The 17,233-nt window shown below is 39.3% G+C and overlaps 1 pseudogene; it reads right to left on the reverse strand.

The window, feature by feature from the left end:
* LOC138293925 (calcium-activated chloride channel regulator 3A-1-like) overlaps positions 1-17,233 on the reverse strand; it is a 312,631-nt pseudogene that overhangs the window by 261,985 nt on the left and 33,413 nt on the right.

Here is a 17,233-nt window from a genome sequence, read left to right on the forward strand (position 1 = left end):
GCTCCTGACTATTAACGAATGTATGCATTTTAATATTTGTTGTTACTTTAGTGTTGTTTTGAAGTGAGCTTCTCAGAAGGAGGAGGCTGGGAAGAGAGGGGAACTTGCCCTGTTGCCTCGTGCTCTTGGACTTCTCTTCCCACAGTCCCTACCACTTAAAGGCACTTCTCTTTTGGGGCCTAATTTAAGGCTGCCTCACTCCGACAGCGTGGGGTGTGTTTTTCTGAAGGAGGAGCCTGAAAAAGGTGAGAGCTTTTCCTGTTACCTCACACTTAAGGACTTCACTTCCCACAGTTCTTAGGATTTGAAGGTGACAGAAACTTAAAGGAGATAAACTTGACAAACAAGCAGAGTCTGTTCTTGACAAGAATACGGCAATTCTGAAAGAGAGGTTTAGTATACAAAAGATAATGCCTCAAAGTTGGGAAGGAAAAGGACAAGGCAGATTCTGAGTTATGTATGGAAAAAGGTTGGTACCGACTGTGGTCAGAACTGTGGAACTGAATTATGTAATGGCTGCAAAGATTATACAGACAAGATAGATACTTAATAAACAATAAGGAAAGCCGATGGTACATACAGAACCACAGTAGCCGAACTATCATAGGTGATGGATGGTATGCTCTTTGGAGGTGACCTCTCCATGAGAGGAAAAGGTTGTGTAAAAGGCAAGGAGCAGTCACTCGCACAGTCTGGGAAGGCACCCAGTAGAGCAGAGTGCTGGTGAGTATCTGTGCAGGAGGCAGGAGGCCTGCGAATCTCACTGACACCCTCTGTTATAATAATAATCACAAAAGCAGCACAATAACAAATGAAGACAAAAGGGAATAGAGCAAGTAACACTGAAAGGAGGAACTGGGCTTAGGGAAAAGCAGGAATGGATTTCGAGAATAGGGACAGGACTGAACTCAATGTCTATGGAAATGCGAACACAGAAATACATAAAAGAGGAGCTACCAACAAACAGTTAGGAACTGGAAAATAAGTACAAAGGTGAAGGAACCAGAATCCATGACTAAGAATCTACACACCAAGAATCTACGCAGGGCAGGAAGTGAGCAGAGAAAACTAGAACTTGGTAAAGGGAGGTACAGAGAGAGAGCAACAACAAAGAAAAAAAACAGGAAAGAAAAGGTATCAAAGTGGGAGTAAGGAGCGATAAATAAAGGGAAATAAAAGTAAAAGAATCAAGGAACAACCTTTGAACCAAAGCAGCAAGACAGATCCGGAATTAATGAGGCTGTAGCAGAAAGGGTTGCTGTAAGCCACTGCACACTGCTCACCTGGATTAAATAATTAGAAGCTCGGGAGAGGAGCAAGGGTGTATAGAGTGAGCCAGATGTGAGTCATCAACCGGATACTTGGAATCAGGAACACCAAGAATGAAGGGAATGATACACAGAAACTTTGAAAAGATAAGAGTACAGCCAGAATTCATAATGAGGGAAATAAGGAAACTAGAAATGAAATCCAGAATGAAGTTGAGCATAAAACAAGGTGAGAAAGCAAGTCTGAAAGAGTCAGTGAATCTGTAATAGTCAGAAACCATGATGTAGTACTGAGTACCGCCAGTTTGGACATAGTCAGGGCAAGGTTTGGAACCAGAGGCACTACATGTACCACAATGCACCAGGATAGCAAAGCTGAAACTAGGACTGGAACATAATTTGGAGCAATGCGTCCAGTGTGCTGGAGAGCCTATTGTCTTGGACAGGTCTACAGGCAGGGCCTCACCGGGCCCACATTAGCGCCACCTAGTAGCCAGATGGCAAAATCCTTGTGGAAGACAATGATCTTTTTAGGCCTAGTTTAGGTGGACCATTACTCTTGTAGTGCAGGAGGCTCACCAGATGCACCAGGTTGATGCCCAAGCCAAGAGGGGGCCAGTCCAAGGTCCATCAGAGGCAGAGGAGTCTGCACTGGGCCCCGTCCTTTGGTCTTGTACACCTTCATTATAAGGAATAGTTGTATAGCCATCAAATTCCTCTGCAGGTTTAAAAGTGCTTCTCATCCGGTACTCTTCACAATGTTTTAGAACAAGTGGTAGAGGTCTTAAAAAATGAAATTGAGGACACTGTCTTTTGTATAAATGCCATACAAGGTATAGATTGCAATATGGCATTCGGTGTCACTGAACTTGATTGATGTGCTAAACCCATAAACAACAAGACTCTAAATGGAAACATTGTTACAATTACAGACGAGATTACTAAACTAGAGGCAGCACTTTCAGACAACTTCACTCTCCTCTACCACATACTATTAAGGACAGTCTTAGAAATAAGGCAACTACATATGCTTACTCTAATGAAAAGAGACTTTGGAAAGAAAGTAATCTTTGCACTGATGTAGATGTCTTTATTGGCAAAATTTGTCTGCCTGCTAGATTCCATGTTGGGTACAATTGTTTGCTAAAGAAAATTTTTCTACTGTAACTTGCTTGGTGAATCGACATGTTAAGACTCATTGTTAAACTACTCAAATTGACACATTGCATCTTAAGCCAGCAACTTCCATCCTGGAGGCAAATCATGTGCAGTCGCTTAGCCATCTCTTATATGAACTCCGAAGTGCTGATGACCCTGTGTTTTCTGCTTCTATAACTAGTGATGCACAGGCTACAAGAACTGATCATGAAAATCTTGCCCCAATAGTGTTAAACTGTTTACCTCATTGAACAGCCCTCAAAAGGACATTCACCTGCAACTAAAAAACAAGTTTGTTTACTGAATTAGCAATCCCTCCAAAATTAATAAGAGACATAATATTAGTCATGGCAATATCATCATGGTGAGAAGAATGTTTCAGATAGGAAACCCAAGCATGGAAAACCTTAGTGATTGTATCGTACTATTCATCCTTTAGTTGGCAACCTTTTGACACATCTTAGGGAGTTACTGTTAGTACCATTATTCAAGCTGCCCTTTGGGTTACTTCTATCAGTTTTAATAGTGTCTGCTTTCTCATCAGGAGTCTCAGGCTCTGGTAAAATTTAGCCAACCACTAGATTTGCCCTACTAGAGTCATTTAATGATTTTGATTGATCATTATCCCATAATTTAGAATTTAAAGTTGATTCTGAGAAAAATAAAGAGCCAGATCTGGGTTGTGTTAATCTCATAGACTCCCCTGATGTTAGTAGTAAATATTACTGCATAGACTGAGAATTATGGAACATCATATATATTGTGCAAAAACCTTTAACATAATGAGTGGTTTTATTACATCACTCAGTACCAAGTAGTCTTTTTTTCAAGGTATCTGTGTGACTAATGGTGCACATTTCAAAGTGTATGCCTCATATACAGTCTCATATCTGCGTGGGCCAATTGGGGCGTTTTCCTTAATTTGGATTGCATTATCATAATTAACATTATTAACATAATTGTATTGTAAAAGATAGGTCCCGGGTAATGATGAACTGCAGATTTGGCAATAAACTGCATTCAATGTTGGGTACTTGTTATTTTTTAATATTTTAATTCATTTTTATTGATTCTAAAGACCCTAATTATCTGAAACTATCTAAATTTTTAGATTGCTTTATTTATAGTGATCTGCCTACAACTAGAAAGAAGTATTCATGAGTATGTTCAGGGAATTTTAACACAAAACTTGATAATGTGATGCTAGATTCATTTGGGATTGGTGAAGTAAAACATTCTAGTATGTATGTCTCCCCTCCTAAGCATTACAAGAAGAATCATCAACCAGTGTTTGTTTAATTGAACTCCACATGGAATCTGTATAATGATGAAGTCAGTTCTCAGGACAGGAATTCCTTCCCACTTATTTCACCAGATGCCAAGCGCTATTGATTACAACCTTGTTTCTAGAGCCATATTGGATTGCATATTACATTCTGATTTTCTACAAAAGCAATCAGAGGAATGTGCAGAAGTTTGTTGTAAAATTGTTAACTTTGAAGCTGTCTGAAATAGCATAGTAATAACTTCATGTAGCAAAGTTTTGATAAGTTTACAAGGCACATTTGTGTCTTCTGAGGTCCTAATTGCCTTTTGGTCTATCACACTGATAAACAAAAGTGACCTCAGTGTTCCACATTAAAGCAAGTGGTTTTGAGAGCACAACAAGTGATCTGATAAGGTCTGTGAGAAGGCTAACCATAAAATTAGATCTGCCTTAATTGTATTCCTCGGATTGAAAACAAAGTGAGAGTTTCATTAAGGTGAATAAAATAGTTATACAAGATAGGGCTTGGGAGAGTTAAAGTATTGCCTGCATGTCTAATGTTACAGCTCACTTCTGAAGGATAATACATGGAAATCCCCTTCTGGAAGGTACTGATAATTTTAGCGTGTATGTTCATTTAACTTCAGAGTCATAGGTAAAACATTTTAAGAGAGGCATGAAGTTCATGTGGCAAGGACAACAGCTCAACTTGATTTTTCACATATACAGATTAGTATGAATACCATTTAGAAAGTAATTGAAGTCCAGAATAATAGCCCAACTGGAAAAGCTCTAGGGCCAGATGGTGTCTCAATGTACCTCTTCAAACATTTGGGTGAATGTTTTAAATTTCGACTATATTAATGAGATTCTCAGTTCCTGGACTACGTCTGTCATTGCAGCAGTTTATAAGGAAGGTGCCAAGGAGGATGATAAATTCTATGGCCTGCTCTCCCTGATTGATTCTTCTGTAGAATGTAGACATGGGCAGCCACCAATGATACCTTATTGGAAAGCCATGATAACTTTAGCCCTGGCTAGGAACCATAGAACAATGTCTTTATCTCCACCTAATATCTAGTAAATGTGTAGTAGCTTTATGGGGGTTGTATTCTTTGGCATGTATGAGTTTTACTTCTTTTTTTGATAGTGTTAACAGGGGGTGGCGTTGGGCAATATTCAACATCATGGGGTTAAGCCTGATAACATATTTCATAGAAAAAGATTACACTCTAATTTATCCGCCAAAGTGAAAAATGGCAAGTGCAGTAAATGTTCAGAATACTGGAAGGAAGTGAAACAAGACATATAAGGCTGGGTGTCATATTTATTCCAATACTTTTATAAGTAGACAATGTGGTTTGTATGGCTCGCACTACCAGTGCTTTGAAAATCTCGATAGACACATGACCTATTTGGAAAGTCTAGATATAACTACTAATTTTTCTAAAATGTATGTACTGTCCCTCAGACACAGCCAACTGCTCAGCTCCACTGAACTTTACCTTCTCGGAAAATTATCCGCAAAATTTCATAGAAGTCCCAAGATAAATCTAGACAGAGCCCAATCCAATTTGTGTATCCAAACCACGCTCCAGCACTGTCAGCCTATATTTATGCTTTGCGTGGCTAGATGCCTGTGGTTGGCACTTTGATGCACTAGTTTATACTAAAATTAGTAAAAAGTCATAACTCCGGTTCCACTAATTGAATTTTTGTTGCTTTAGTGTTATATAATTTATTAAATTTTACTCTATTTTTATTAAGTGGTGTGGGATTTTTCTTGTGTTTTGCATTCACTTTAATACTATTAATATACTGCATAAATACTTAACAGAGTTAAGCCTGACTACTTGGTGCCACGCTATCAGTGGGTTAAGCACAGGTTAATTAAGTCACCTTTGTGCTTCACCCTGACAAGGTCTGTGGTTGTTGCTTCAGCGGGGTCTTCACCCCCTCATTCAAAAAACACATTTTAACAGATTAATTTGACTAATCAGGTGTCATTGACATCACATGTGTGGATTTGAAAGCCTGTTTGTTTGCTCGTATTTTTTGTTTTGTTCATTTTATATCATGTCCAGTGGGATAGGTCTGAGGGTGTGTGGGAGCCAGCTACTCCTGCAACGCTCACAGTGGAGGCACATTTTACAGTTTGCCTGGTATAAACTGCCCATATCACATATATAGGATGGAGGCTTAAAGGTTTCCAATAGAGGGCTTAAATGTCCCGAATATTCAGAGGCAACTTGAATTTTCAAATGTAGCGAACCAATCCTCACAAACCCACATAATGGCCTCAATCACACTTGTATTCAAATAGAGTACAACCAAGGTCTGTTTCCTTCTTTTAATCTTCCTGTGACTATCTAACGTGACTTGCAGAGTGACTGCACCACAGTTTAAGTACTGTGTAGTGTGAATCTTATATAATGCCCTCTGGTGTTTCCCAGTCCTGAGCAAAGAGTGCAGTAGTATGAGTGATTTTTATCTGCGTGAACCTTGGAGTTCCCTCAGGTTATTACTACCTTAATTGCCACATATGCTTAAAAAATTGAACGTACTTGCGTTCTGTTAGTTATGAATAGCTCACTCTATCTTAAAGTTACACCCAAGAGACCTGTGCACTTTTTAGCCCTTTGACCTGTCAATAAGGAAAACGCGGCCGGAAAGGACAGGTACTGCGTGCTATCAGATGCTACCACAAGCCAACAGGCTGGGATCCAGCTTACTGAGGCTTGGGAGATTTGTCATGGTCTCCACTAGGATATGATGGACATGAATCCATACAAAAGTAATCTGATGCATTGTAAATACCAATATTTGTTGCTGGCATATGCAAGGTAGACCACCAGGTTAAACATCATGTATCAGATTAAGCAACTGAGAACTGAAGAGACTCGTGAAATCTGAACACATCAGCAGGTTCACGGATAGCTTTTCTTGCAGCTCTGAACCTAAAATATTAACCCTGCGCTACTTTATGTGGTATAATGAGGGAGAACACAAAACAAGGCAAATAGCCGTTGTCAATACTGATCACCTCATTAGACCCAAATTAATATAGTCTCCAGTCCCTACTGTATCACCACTTGCTCTCCTGAACTGCTTAGGGTGCACTCCATGTGTACATTCCTCAGTAGGGTAGATCTGGCTAGTACAGTTCTTTCAACCTGCGATCTTTCTTGACTTTCACTTTTAATGAACCTTAGTGACACAGTGTCACATTCCCAATTTTCCTCTCCAGATATTTCATTGAAGCCTACTAGTTCATACACTGCCCCAAAACACCATCAATGGAACTGAAGGTCCGCCACCTCCTTGCACGATTCCCTTGCCTGTGGACAGCAATTTCCATGTGTCTGAAGGCAATCCTAGGACCTCGCTCCGTGACATTATTATCCAGTGGCATACTTGTCTTTCGTGAGTGAGGTGCTGTGAGTGTGAACACAAGTAACTAAATACAACAGCTTACCTCGTGATCCGTAAACAGGGAGCAAATTGTCTTTCAGTAGGAAATTCGGAGTTAAATGTATGTACCGCCCGCGTTCTCCACATCGTCCATAGTGCAAAGTGTATGGATCATCTCCATATTTTAGAAAAGGTTCTGCTACAATAATGTTTGCCTGCAATTACAAGACAAATGAGTTGGGCACATCAAGCAAACTAATGGAATACGCAGCGTGTGGGACAGAATACCCAACAGACTAGTTCTGATGGATATAACACAACTCAAATATGCTTTTGCCGCGCCGTACACAAAGCAATAGCAAGCTCATACTACCTGTAATCTCTGGGCAACAGGCAAACTATCAACGAGTCAAGCAAGCAATTGGTAAATTACTCCTGCCACGTTTTCTGACACCAGTTTCACACATCTACAGATCTTCGATTTAAAAATCACTACCTGCAAAGTGTCCGCTAACGTCATGGATGACTTGTCCACGTTAAACCAAAAATAAACCTGTGAACAAACGAGTCACACCACACACCATATAACAAACGCTTTAAATGTATTAATATAGACAGTTTCAGGCTCGTGCCTGTGATGAAATGGCAAGGACAGCATCCCAGACAACCAAGAGCGCTGCAAGGCTGCACTAACAGCATACCGCAGGCAGTGCTACAAGGCCAAGCTAAAGGCAGAATGTGCGCTGTACAAATGCCGATCACATAAAGTGTCAGAGTGGTAGCCCTCTGAATGTCAGGATACCTGTCTGCTTCAACTGGAGGCAGGTTAGTCAGCGCTTCTGAGCATTCCACCTCTTTCTTTCTTTAGGTGTTACTTTTGTTTTACTTACGACATCAACATCATGAGCACATAAACAACAACACTTTAGGTTTCATGCACATTCACTGAATACCTACATTAAGATAATAATAATAATTATTATTATTATTATTATTGTTGTTATTTTTATTATTATTGATTATTATTATGATTATTATTAGCAATAATAATACTAATAATAATACTAATAATAACAATAAATACATAGATGCAATCCCTGTATAAAACATGTTTCTAATTTTATGATTAGCGTTGAGTTTTGACGTCTGTAATCACCTATAGTAAGAAAACAACATAGCTGCTCAGCTGTAATACTTTATTACAGTTGTACAGTTGAATTGTGACATCATAATGCTTGCTACCAGAGCCAGCAGCAAAGATAAAAGGAAGACAATATAGTTAATTGTGCTCCCTTCGATATCACTTAGTAATAATGAACAGTTTTTTAGGGGAGACCAAAAAGTGTACATTATTTGGCCTGCCCTAAGAAACTATTAATTATCACTAAGTGATTACTAATGGGTCATTGTTTATGACACCCAGGTTCCCAGGCAGGTTCCCAGGAATACTGGGTTGCCTCATTTTTTGTTTTTCTTGTAAGATAAAAGAAAGGTCATGGGTATCATTAAAGCTGAAATTTAAACAACAAAGGTTGAACTGTTTTTTTGTTTTTATAATGTTTTACTAAAAATGAAGAATGATCATCACAAATGAGATATTTATTGTAATTGTATTTATATATTGCTTATAAACTCTGATGAGGAGATGAGGAACCCAAAATAGATTAGTGGACGATTAGTATAAGGAAACACATTTTTAATTCGAGTGATAGACATCTGAGTCTCTTAGCTGGATTTAATAGGATAAAAGAGGGATAGAGGAGGGAAGAGTATAGAACGTTATGGGAACATATTTATTTTGTGGGCTCTAGAGTTCATTACAGAGAAGAATTCAGCATTCTGAAATAAAACCTTTAAAATATGATTTACATAGAATTGATTCTGATACCTTTTTGCAACAAATGGCTAACTGATTATTGGTGTGTTTAATTTCACACTACATATTCTACTTTTATTGTCCATGTGTCCAACCTTACTATATTTTTCATATGAAGGAGCAAGACACTCCCCTCAAGGGGAAGCAGGGTTCCACAAAAGGGAGACTAGCAACTTCAAACTGCTGGTCCAGTTTTCACTAATGCACTGCTCCAGGTGCTGATGTGGATTTGGACCAGCAACGGGAACACCGTATTTGTTGAAATATGGTGCACTGCTCCACCGTGAGTCCGGCACAGCCAGATAAAGGTGTTCTGTGGTGCAGACCGGGACAGTGTACCATATATTCAATAGGGCTCCCAGTGGCCTATTTGTAACCACATACTCTCGTAAGTATGATTATTGTCAAATATATTTCTAGTGATCATGCCTTTTATTTGTATTTATCTGAACATTACAGGTAGTACTTTATACAAGTTATGTTTTAATTCTCATTCTCACCTTCTCATACGTCTCATATTTTGATTTCTGGTAATTTGCTGGTTTCCAGTTAGCTGGTAATAATATCTTTACATTCCTGAAAAAAAATCTTCTTTTTGTGGAATTGAACATGTAAAACGAAGCTTAGGTGACCATTTCCTGGAAATTAAAGAAAAAGGAACATGGATCTCACTCTCAGCAAAGCTACGACGGGTTTTCATTATTTTTACAAACAATAACAGACTCTGACTGGAGAAGTAGCCATGAAAATGTTGTGCTCCAATTGCCCCCTAAACTTGTGCAATCAAGGTGGATACATGAACATTTGATATAAATTGGAGAAATTAATGTATTCAAGTATAAAATTGGCTGAAGCATCTGGCTGTTTGTGGGTATTGTTCATAGTACACAAACAAAGGAGGAGTAAGAAGTAGTACAATAAAGATCTAACACACAGCCTCGCTTATACTCATGTCAACTACACACATTATAATAGATCTGATGACCTGAAATCCATGGGGTGTGTATTAAATGACCATCTTTTGCATGACATACCTCTAGCTATTTGTGGCTTCTCTGCTTTGCTAGCCTTAGAAGTCTGCGTACTTTACCCTTGCTAACTAGAAGTACAGTGACTATGCCCCCCTTTAAACACAGTGAAATTCACCTTTTCCTAACTAGAATATTTATCTTGCCTGTAAGTAACTAGTGTACTGCGCAGAAAGCGCCTCCAGGGTCTGGAAATTTAATGCAACCTGTAGATTGTAGCACCTTATGTGCCATCCACCACAGGTTCAGTTCAAACAAGGGTACAGGGCGAACCTATGTAGTCTGACTGCTGCAGTGTAAAACCTGCAGTGGGAAATGTCAAAATAAAGCTTTCTGACAGGTAAAGACCTTCCTTGTACACATTATTAAGTCACCCCTAGATCGGACTTGTAGCCCACAAGGCATCATGCATAGTATTTTAAGGGTGGGACACTAAAAGACATTGTATTATTATTTGGACCAGGTGTCAACCTACCTCAAGGAATAATCAAAATCTTCATCAGTGTGAACCCTCAAAGACACAAAGTTAACTTGAGCTCATCCCCTGGTAACCATGGCACAGACCAGACAGGCTTAATTTATGAAAATAGATTAAAACAAAATCAACAGGAGAAGCGCCAAGAAGCACAAAGTGAAAATGATAGTCAATGGTGCCATGCTGATAAACACTGAGTGTTACAGTGTACCACTGGAGGTGTAAGAGTAGCCTACGGACTTTTTAATCTTTGAAAGTAAGCGCCTCCCTCCATGACCTACTTGCCATTGCAGCGCTGCCGTGCTGCATCTTTGGTATGAAATGTTGACCCTTGTGGCCCGAACCTTTTCCACAGAAGGACATCTTCTGCTGTTTCTTGCATACCAGAGTATTGCGAACAGCAAAGGAGGAAATGAAGAAGCATTCAATAAGGAAGTGTACTGAGGGATCATCACCCGGTGAGAGCTGTAGCCAGTGCCATCACCAGCTGTACTTCAAACTTCGAAACTCACCGTGGCTCACTGTGGATTGCTGTGGTTCCCCCGAAAGTCCTCTGCATGTCCTATTAACAGTAAGACAGAGGAAAGCTGAATGGAACATGGAAAGGGGCTGACTGAAGTGCTGCAGATCACCTTGCTGCCCACCATTGCACCCTACAGAGGAACTCCATCCATCTCACAGTGAGTACAGCCCATAAATACTAAACCGTGCATTAAAGCTCAATTAAGTCGAAATTCAAGGCTGCACTCAAGAACACACTTTAGGCCACAGGTAAGGCTCCATTAAAGATTTCTGCATTAAAGACATGCTGCAACAAGACGTGCTGCATTAAAGACTTACGGCTTTAAAGTTTGTGAGGCTGCATTAAAGACATTTTATGACTGCAAGACTTGATTAGAGACTACATTTAGGGCCGTATTAAAAGCTGCATTAAAAACTGCAATGAAGACCATATTAAAACTGCTTTAATGATCATATTTTAGACCACATTGAACATCACACTAAACATTGCTCTTAAGGCTACAATTAGAAACCGTATAAGGCAGCATTAAGCAAGAAAGGGCAATGTAAATAGTTCGCTATGCTCTAAACAATTGTTGCCACAGCAAGTAAGGGCACGACCATATAAGCTATTACAGACAAATCAAATGTTCACTACAAATACACTATATTATTACAATTTACAACCAGTGCAGCCACTGTTGCAAATCAGAGGCATGGTCTAAGGCATAAAATAATGAAAATGAATGATCATGCTTTCTTTCCATCTGCAAGCTTTGCCCTGCAATCAATAAAGACACAAACAACACGAAATACAAAATATGACCCACTTCCACCCATGAAGCCAAGAGAAGCTTGACAACATGAAAAAGAAAACATATGACATTAACAGAATGGGGAATTTTAAATGTTAAAGTCTGAGAACTTAATTTCGAATTACACAGTCTTACCAAGTTCGGGAAGACATAGAGAATGATTGCAGAAGACATAATATAAGACTACATTGCTTTCTTGAAGAAACCACACACTTTCCATCTTAAACATCCTATTGCCAAGGCTGCTAAATATTCCTTCTATTGAAGTTCTTCACATTCAATGAACCCTAAAACTAGGCTCACCACCTCAACCTTCAAACATAAACAAACCTAAATGGATCATCATTTAGGGCCAGATGTATCAAAAAATGTTGCACTCGCAAACAGCAAAATCGGCTGTTTGCGAGTGCAAAATAGTAGTCTGCAATGCATCAAAGGCATTCGCAGACCACAAAATAGAAATCGCAAAAATTGCGATTTTTTGCATTGCGACCTGGATTTTGCGAATCGCAATTTGCGATTCGCAAAATCCAGGTCACAAGGCAATTCTGCAAAAAATCGCAAATTGCGATTTTTCGCAGAATGGTATTTTGCACATGCAAAATATCATGGTCTGCAACCAGGTGGTAACCTGGTGCAAAATTTAAAAATGCAGTAAAACTGCATTTTTAAATGTAACATGTAAAGCACACATGCCCTTTTGGCATGTGTGTACTTTACATGTTAAAAAAAAAAATTGGGTTGCATGAGAGGGGGCCTTAGGCCCCCAGCACCCTGGCCTTTTGCATTTCCAAAATTGCGATTTCTGGTTCAGAATGGGGCCAGTATCGCAATTTGCGATTCGGTAATTGCATTTGCGATTTTTAAGAAATCGCTATTACCGATTCGCAAATGTTATACATGGCCCTTTGCGAGTCGGTAATAGCGATTTCTTAAAAATCGCAATTACCGAATCGCAATGGGCCAGAATCATACATCTGGCCCTTAGTTTCTTAAGTTTCCTCGGGCCACTATGAACATAGAAGCACCAGGTAAAGAAAAGAATACCCCATGGTGTGGTAAACAAGTCTTTTCCTTACAAGATCTAGCAAAGCAGTTGGAGCAAGGAAAAATACATTTTCCAACATGAGACCCTCAATAAAAAAAAACTACATTAGTTATGTAATAATAAATCGTTGGCACTACAAAATTACATAATAAGATGAAACTAAAATATATGACTAACCGCAAGAACTACAAAACTTCCCAATAGTACTCACAAGTGATCAGTTACAAGATGGGAGCACCATCCCCACTCTTCTTTAGTGCATCTACAGCCTCCTAGGCAAACTTTTACACATGACCCAGAAAGCATACAATGGTTAGTATATTGGTTGCTACTTGTTAGAAAATGTCCTTCCATCACTGGTCTTAACCAACCCATGTGTTTTACACAAAGGCCTGTTGGCTCAATCAGTTTATAATTTTTTATTCAGCTCCTTTCCTCTAATATGTAATGTTTATCAAATGCATTTTATGGAAGGAGGAAGGAATTAGTAATTTAATCAAGAGTCAGAATTTTTTTTCACAGTTAAAAAAATAGTTGCTATCGTGATCATCACACAAGAAACCCACCTCAATGATTGAAAATAAATTGGGTGGAATACATCATCTTCCCACAAGCAGATTACAAGAAGAATGATGTTCAATGTTCCTTCATTAAGACTTCAAAGCATCATAGCTTTATGACATCAGATAAGAACAGGGGTTGGATCTCTGCTCTCAAACTTTACACTCCTACCCCTGGGAATATTATCTTCTGGAATGAAATCCAGCATGTTATTAGAGACATCCCTCATCATCCAAATCTAATACTAGAAAGAGACTGTAACTCCTTTGTCTACGCTATCTTGAAATGAAATTCACTGCTGTGAGAAATTGAGTTGTTTGTTGAGGGAGGCGTAAGCCCTTCTCAAACAACAGCTACAATCCTTGTCAGGGTGCACCATAAAAAGCCACTAATTTAACCTGTGCTTAACCCACTGGTAGCTTAGTACAATAGCAGTCAAGCTTAACTTAGAGGCAACATGTAAACTTTATATGCATTACACAAACAGGAATGAAGTGAAAACACACACAAGAAATCCCCAACACCGATTTAGATTAATAAAGTAAAATTGAATAAGTTGTTTGAAATCAAAATGACAAAAATCCACTCAGTAGAACCACAGTTATCTGGTCGGGTGAAATAGATAAGTTTAGGCCAACCGTGATGGAGTGTGGGCCGAATACAAGGACCAAGTTAGTTTCACTGAAAAGTTACCTTCTTAAGTCTAAAGCAATGAGTAAAGTTCACTGTGAGGGAGCCACAGAGAAGCAGGGAGAGCATCATGGATGGTCTTTGTTAACACGTCCTTTTATGATAATTTATTACACATCAGGACTCGTTTTAGGCCAATGAATCTTTTGACCCAGTTGAGAGACACCTTAGGACAAGATAGCTAATCAATATGTCAATCAATATGTCAATAATGTCATCAACATTTATCACGACAATACATTTCACTTTAATCAAAGTCATTAATCAATTCAAGACTCTAACATGACCTTGGAGCCATGAATAACCACACCAGTTTAGTAGAATTTCATAAATTTTATTCCCTATTAATTACAATCTGAAAGCAGATGCGTTAATCTCAACACCAAGAAACATTATAGCATAGTCACGATATGGCAACTTTGATAAGATTTCATTAAAACGAGAATCACAAACATCAGAACATAACATGGCGTGAACATAGATCAAATTTAGCGGAGTGTCAATAATGTGTCAGTTCAACAAAGCATAGTCTCGGTCTTTTGTCTATTTGCGTCAGTTTAGTGATCACCTGTCCTAACCACTGATTAGCATTAGCATGTTGGGCTTCATGCAAAACAATTTAGAACACCAATTTGGAAAACATCTAACTATGGTCTCTGTCAAAAGTAAGCAGTTGGTACCTAGAAAGGAAATGCAAGCAGACAAAACACAATTGCATTGTCATAATTACCCTCCAGAGTTTAGGTCAGCGCACAGGTTCAGTCTTCGTCTTCAGGACATCAGTCAAATCGACATCAGTCAGAACTCAGCTCGAGGGCAAAAAGGGGCACTTCCCTCATAAGGAGGTAAAGTGTAAATGGGCAATCTAAGGACAAGGATGGTTTAAGTAAAACCAAGTAAGTCACCAAACAGTGACAAAGTTTCTGGATAAAATCAATAGCATTCCCTACCTAATTCTAAATGACTCCCAGTGACATGGGTTTTTATCCCTAATTCGTTGTACATTCCCCCAAAATTCTATTGGACATTTGTTATACCGCACTATATTTAGCCTATCAGAATACACATTAGGTCACCTAACTCTTCACCCCATGTTATTTTACAAGTCTATGATTGGTCTCCATAATTGAGGTCTTCAGAGGTGGCACGTCCGGTATGATTTCATCTTTCTGTAATTCTTTGCACATCTTTTGGTCAGTAGCTCCATTGCCTTCACCGGTTTGAATGACATTGTACATTACATTAATCTACACCTTTTCTTTTTTATTTTAACATTATTCTGCAAGCAAGGAAAAGCTATGAGAACGGATCTAACATGGTTACATTCGTCTTTTAGTTTGAAGAAAAAAATAATAAGGTTGTGTCCTTTGGTGAGTCAGCATACTGCAAGATAGAAAAATACATTTAATATGAGAGCCAAGCAGCTAAACTTCGGCTCATGCTAACTTAAGGCCTATAAGGATTTTAGCACAGATTCAATAACGCAATCATTAGTACAAACTTATTTAAACATAATATAAACATTTTAGTCATCATTATTAGTCTACGTATACATTAGCGGCCACTCCCCGTGGTCACATTTCAGGTGCACGTTTTAAGCAAAATTATCATTATAGTTTTGATGTAACATTATCACACATTAATTCATAAACATTTCATGTTAATATAAATTATATAAGCTACGCTCTCTCATCATCATTATAGAGTGAAGAGCGAGCAGGCTGGGCATCAAAGATGGTTGTCTCTGTATTGCTAAGATCCTGTCAAGAGTTTCAGAAGGTCTTTGCTGGAGATTTGCGTTGGCAGGCACCGCAGGCTATTGTTGCTGTAGCACGCAGTGCAGATCTCACGTTAATGGCCATCACTAGGTCAGTTCACTGGAGTGGCGCATTGGGGGTCCATTCATGGTCATGAAGAGCCCAAAATGTCTGGATTTAAACTTTTCTGTTTTTTTTTAGGAGGAGCTTTACTGATGCCACACCATGGGTTCAAGTCCTGGGAAGTACCTTGTGGGGATAAGGAACTCAATCTAGCAGAAGCTAACATGCCTTAGGCAGGTCTAGATGCAGGTCCCAGCAGGACCAGTTGAGGCAGATCAGCTGAACAGTTGCAGAGGGGCCTTTGGAGCTTGTTGTGGCCCTACAGCTCAGAACAGGAGGTCAGTCAGCTGACCCTTGGAGTCACGTCAGCCTTGGATGAAGTGAGCAGGTACAGCCTCCCATTTCAGCAAGCAGGGCAGCAGGGCATCCTTCTTCTGTAGCATCCAAGGTCAAGGAGTGTACTGAAGAGTGGGTCTGAGAGTCTCATTTTTATACCTACTGCCTACTTTAAAGAGGAAGAAGCTTCTGCAGTTTTCACCCTACAGAGGTGTTTGAAATGTCTTTCTCCCTGCCCTGGTCCCAGTCTGTCTAGAGCACAATAGCATAATGTGAAGTCCTTTATGTGTGAGCTGAGCCAGTGCCTTGGAAGGGCAAGTGTGGTAGGTGACAGCTCCACAACCCATCAACACTCACATCCTCTATTGTGATACTGTCTGGGTGTAATACACAAAGGCCAACTACCAACTAACTACACCTAGTCATGCGACCCAAGAAACAGGTTGCAGCATCAAATTGTAAGGGTATGGAAAGGCCATCATTCTAAAAGTGATATATTCAGAAATATTAAAGAGGGTTTAAAATTATAATTCCTGAGACACTAAATCTTACCTAATCTGAATCAAACGTTATCACTTATTAAATGTTATACAGTAACCCAATGTTATCCTATGAGAGCGATAGGCCTTGCAATAGTGAAAAACAATTTTGAGAGTTTCCCACTACTGGGACATGTAAAACATAAAAGTACATGTCCAGCTCTTAGAATGCAACTCATCCTGTCCTATGAATCGTTTAGGGCCTATCCTGTGGGTGACACATATGTATTTAAAAGGAAGGTTTAGGCCTGACAAAAGGTTTATTTTGACAGATCGAAAAGGCCAATTTAAAAGTGCACATGCAGGCTGCAAAGGCAGCACAGAGACATGTTTTAAAAGACTGCCTAAGCAGGTGGCACAATAGGTGCTGCAGGCTCACAAGTAGCATTTAATTTATATCCCATGGGTACCTGTAGTACCACTTTATTAGGGACGTACAA

The sequence above is a fragment of the Pleurodeles waltl genome, chromosome 4_2 (genome assembly GCF_031143425.1).
Source record: "Pleurodeles waltl isolate 20211129_DDA chromosome 4_2, aPleWal1.hap1.20221129, whole genome shotgun sequence".
Lineage (NCBI taxonomy): Eukaryota > Metazoa > Chordata > Amphibia > Caudata > Salamandridae > Pleurodeles > Pleurodeles waltl.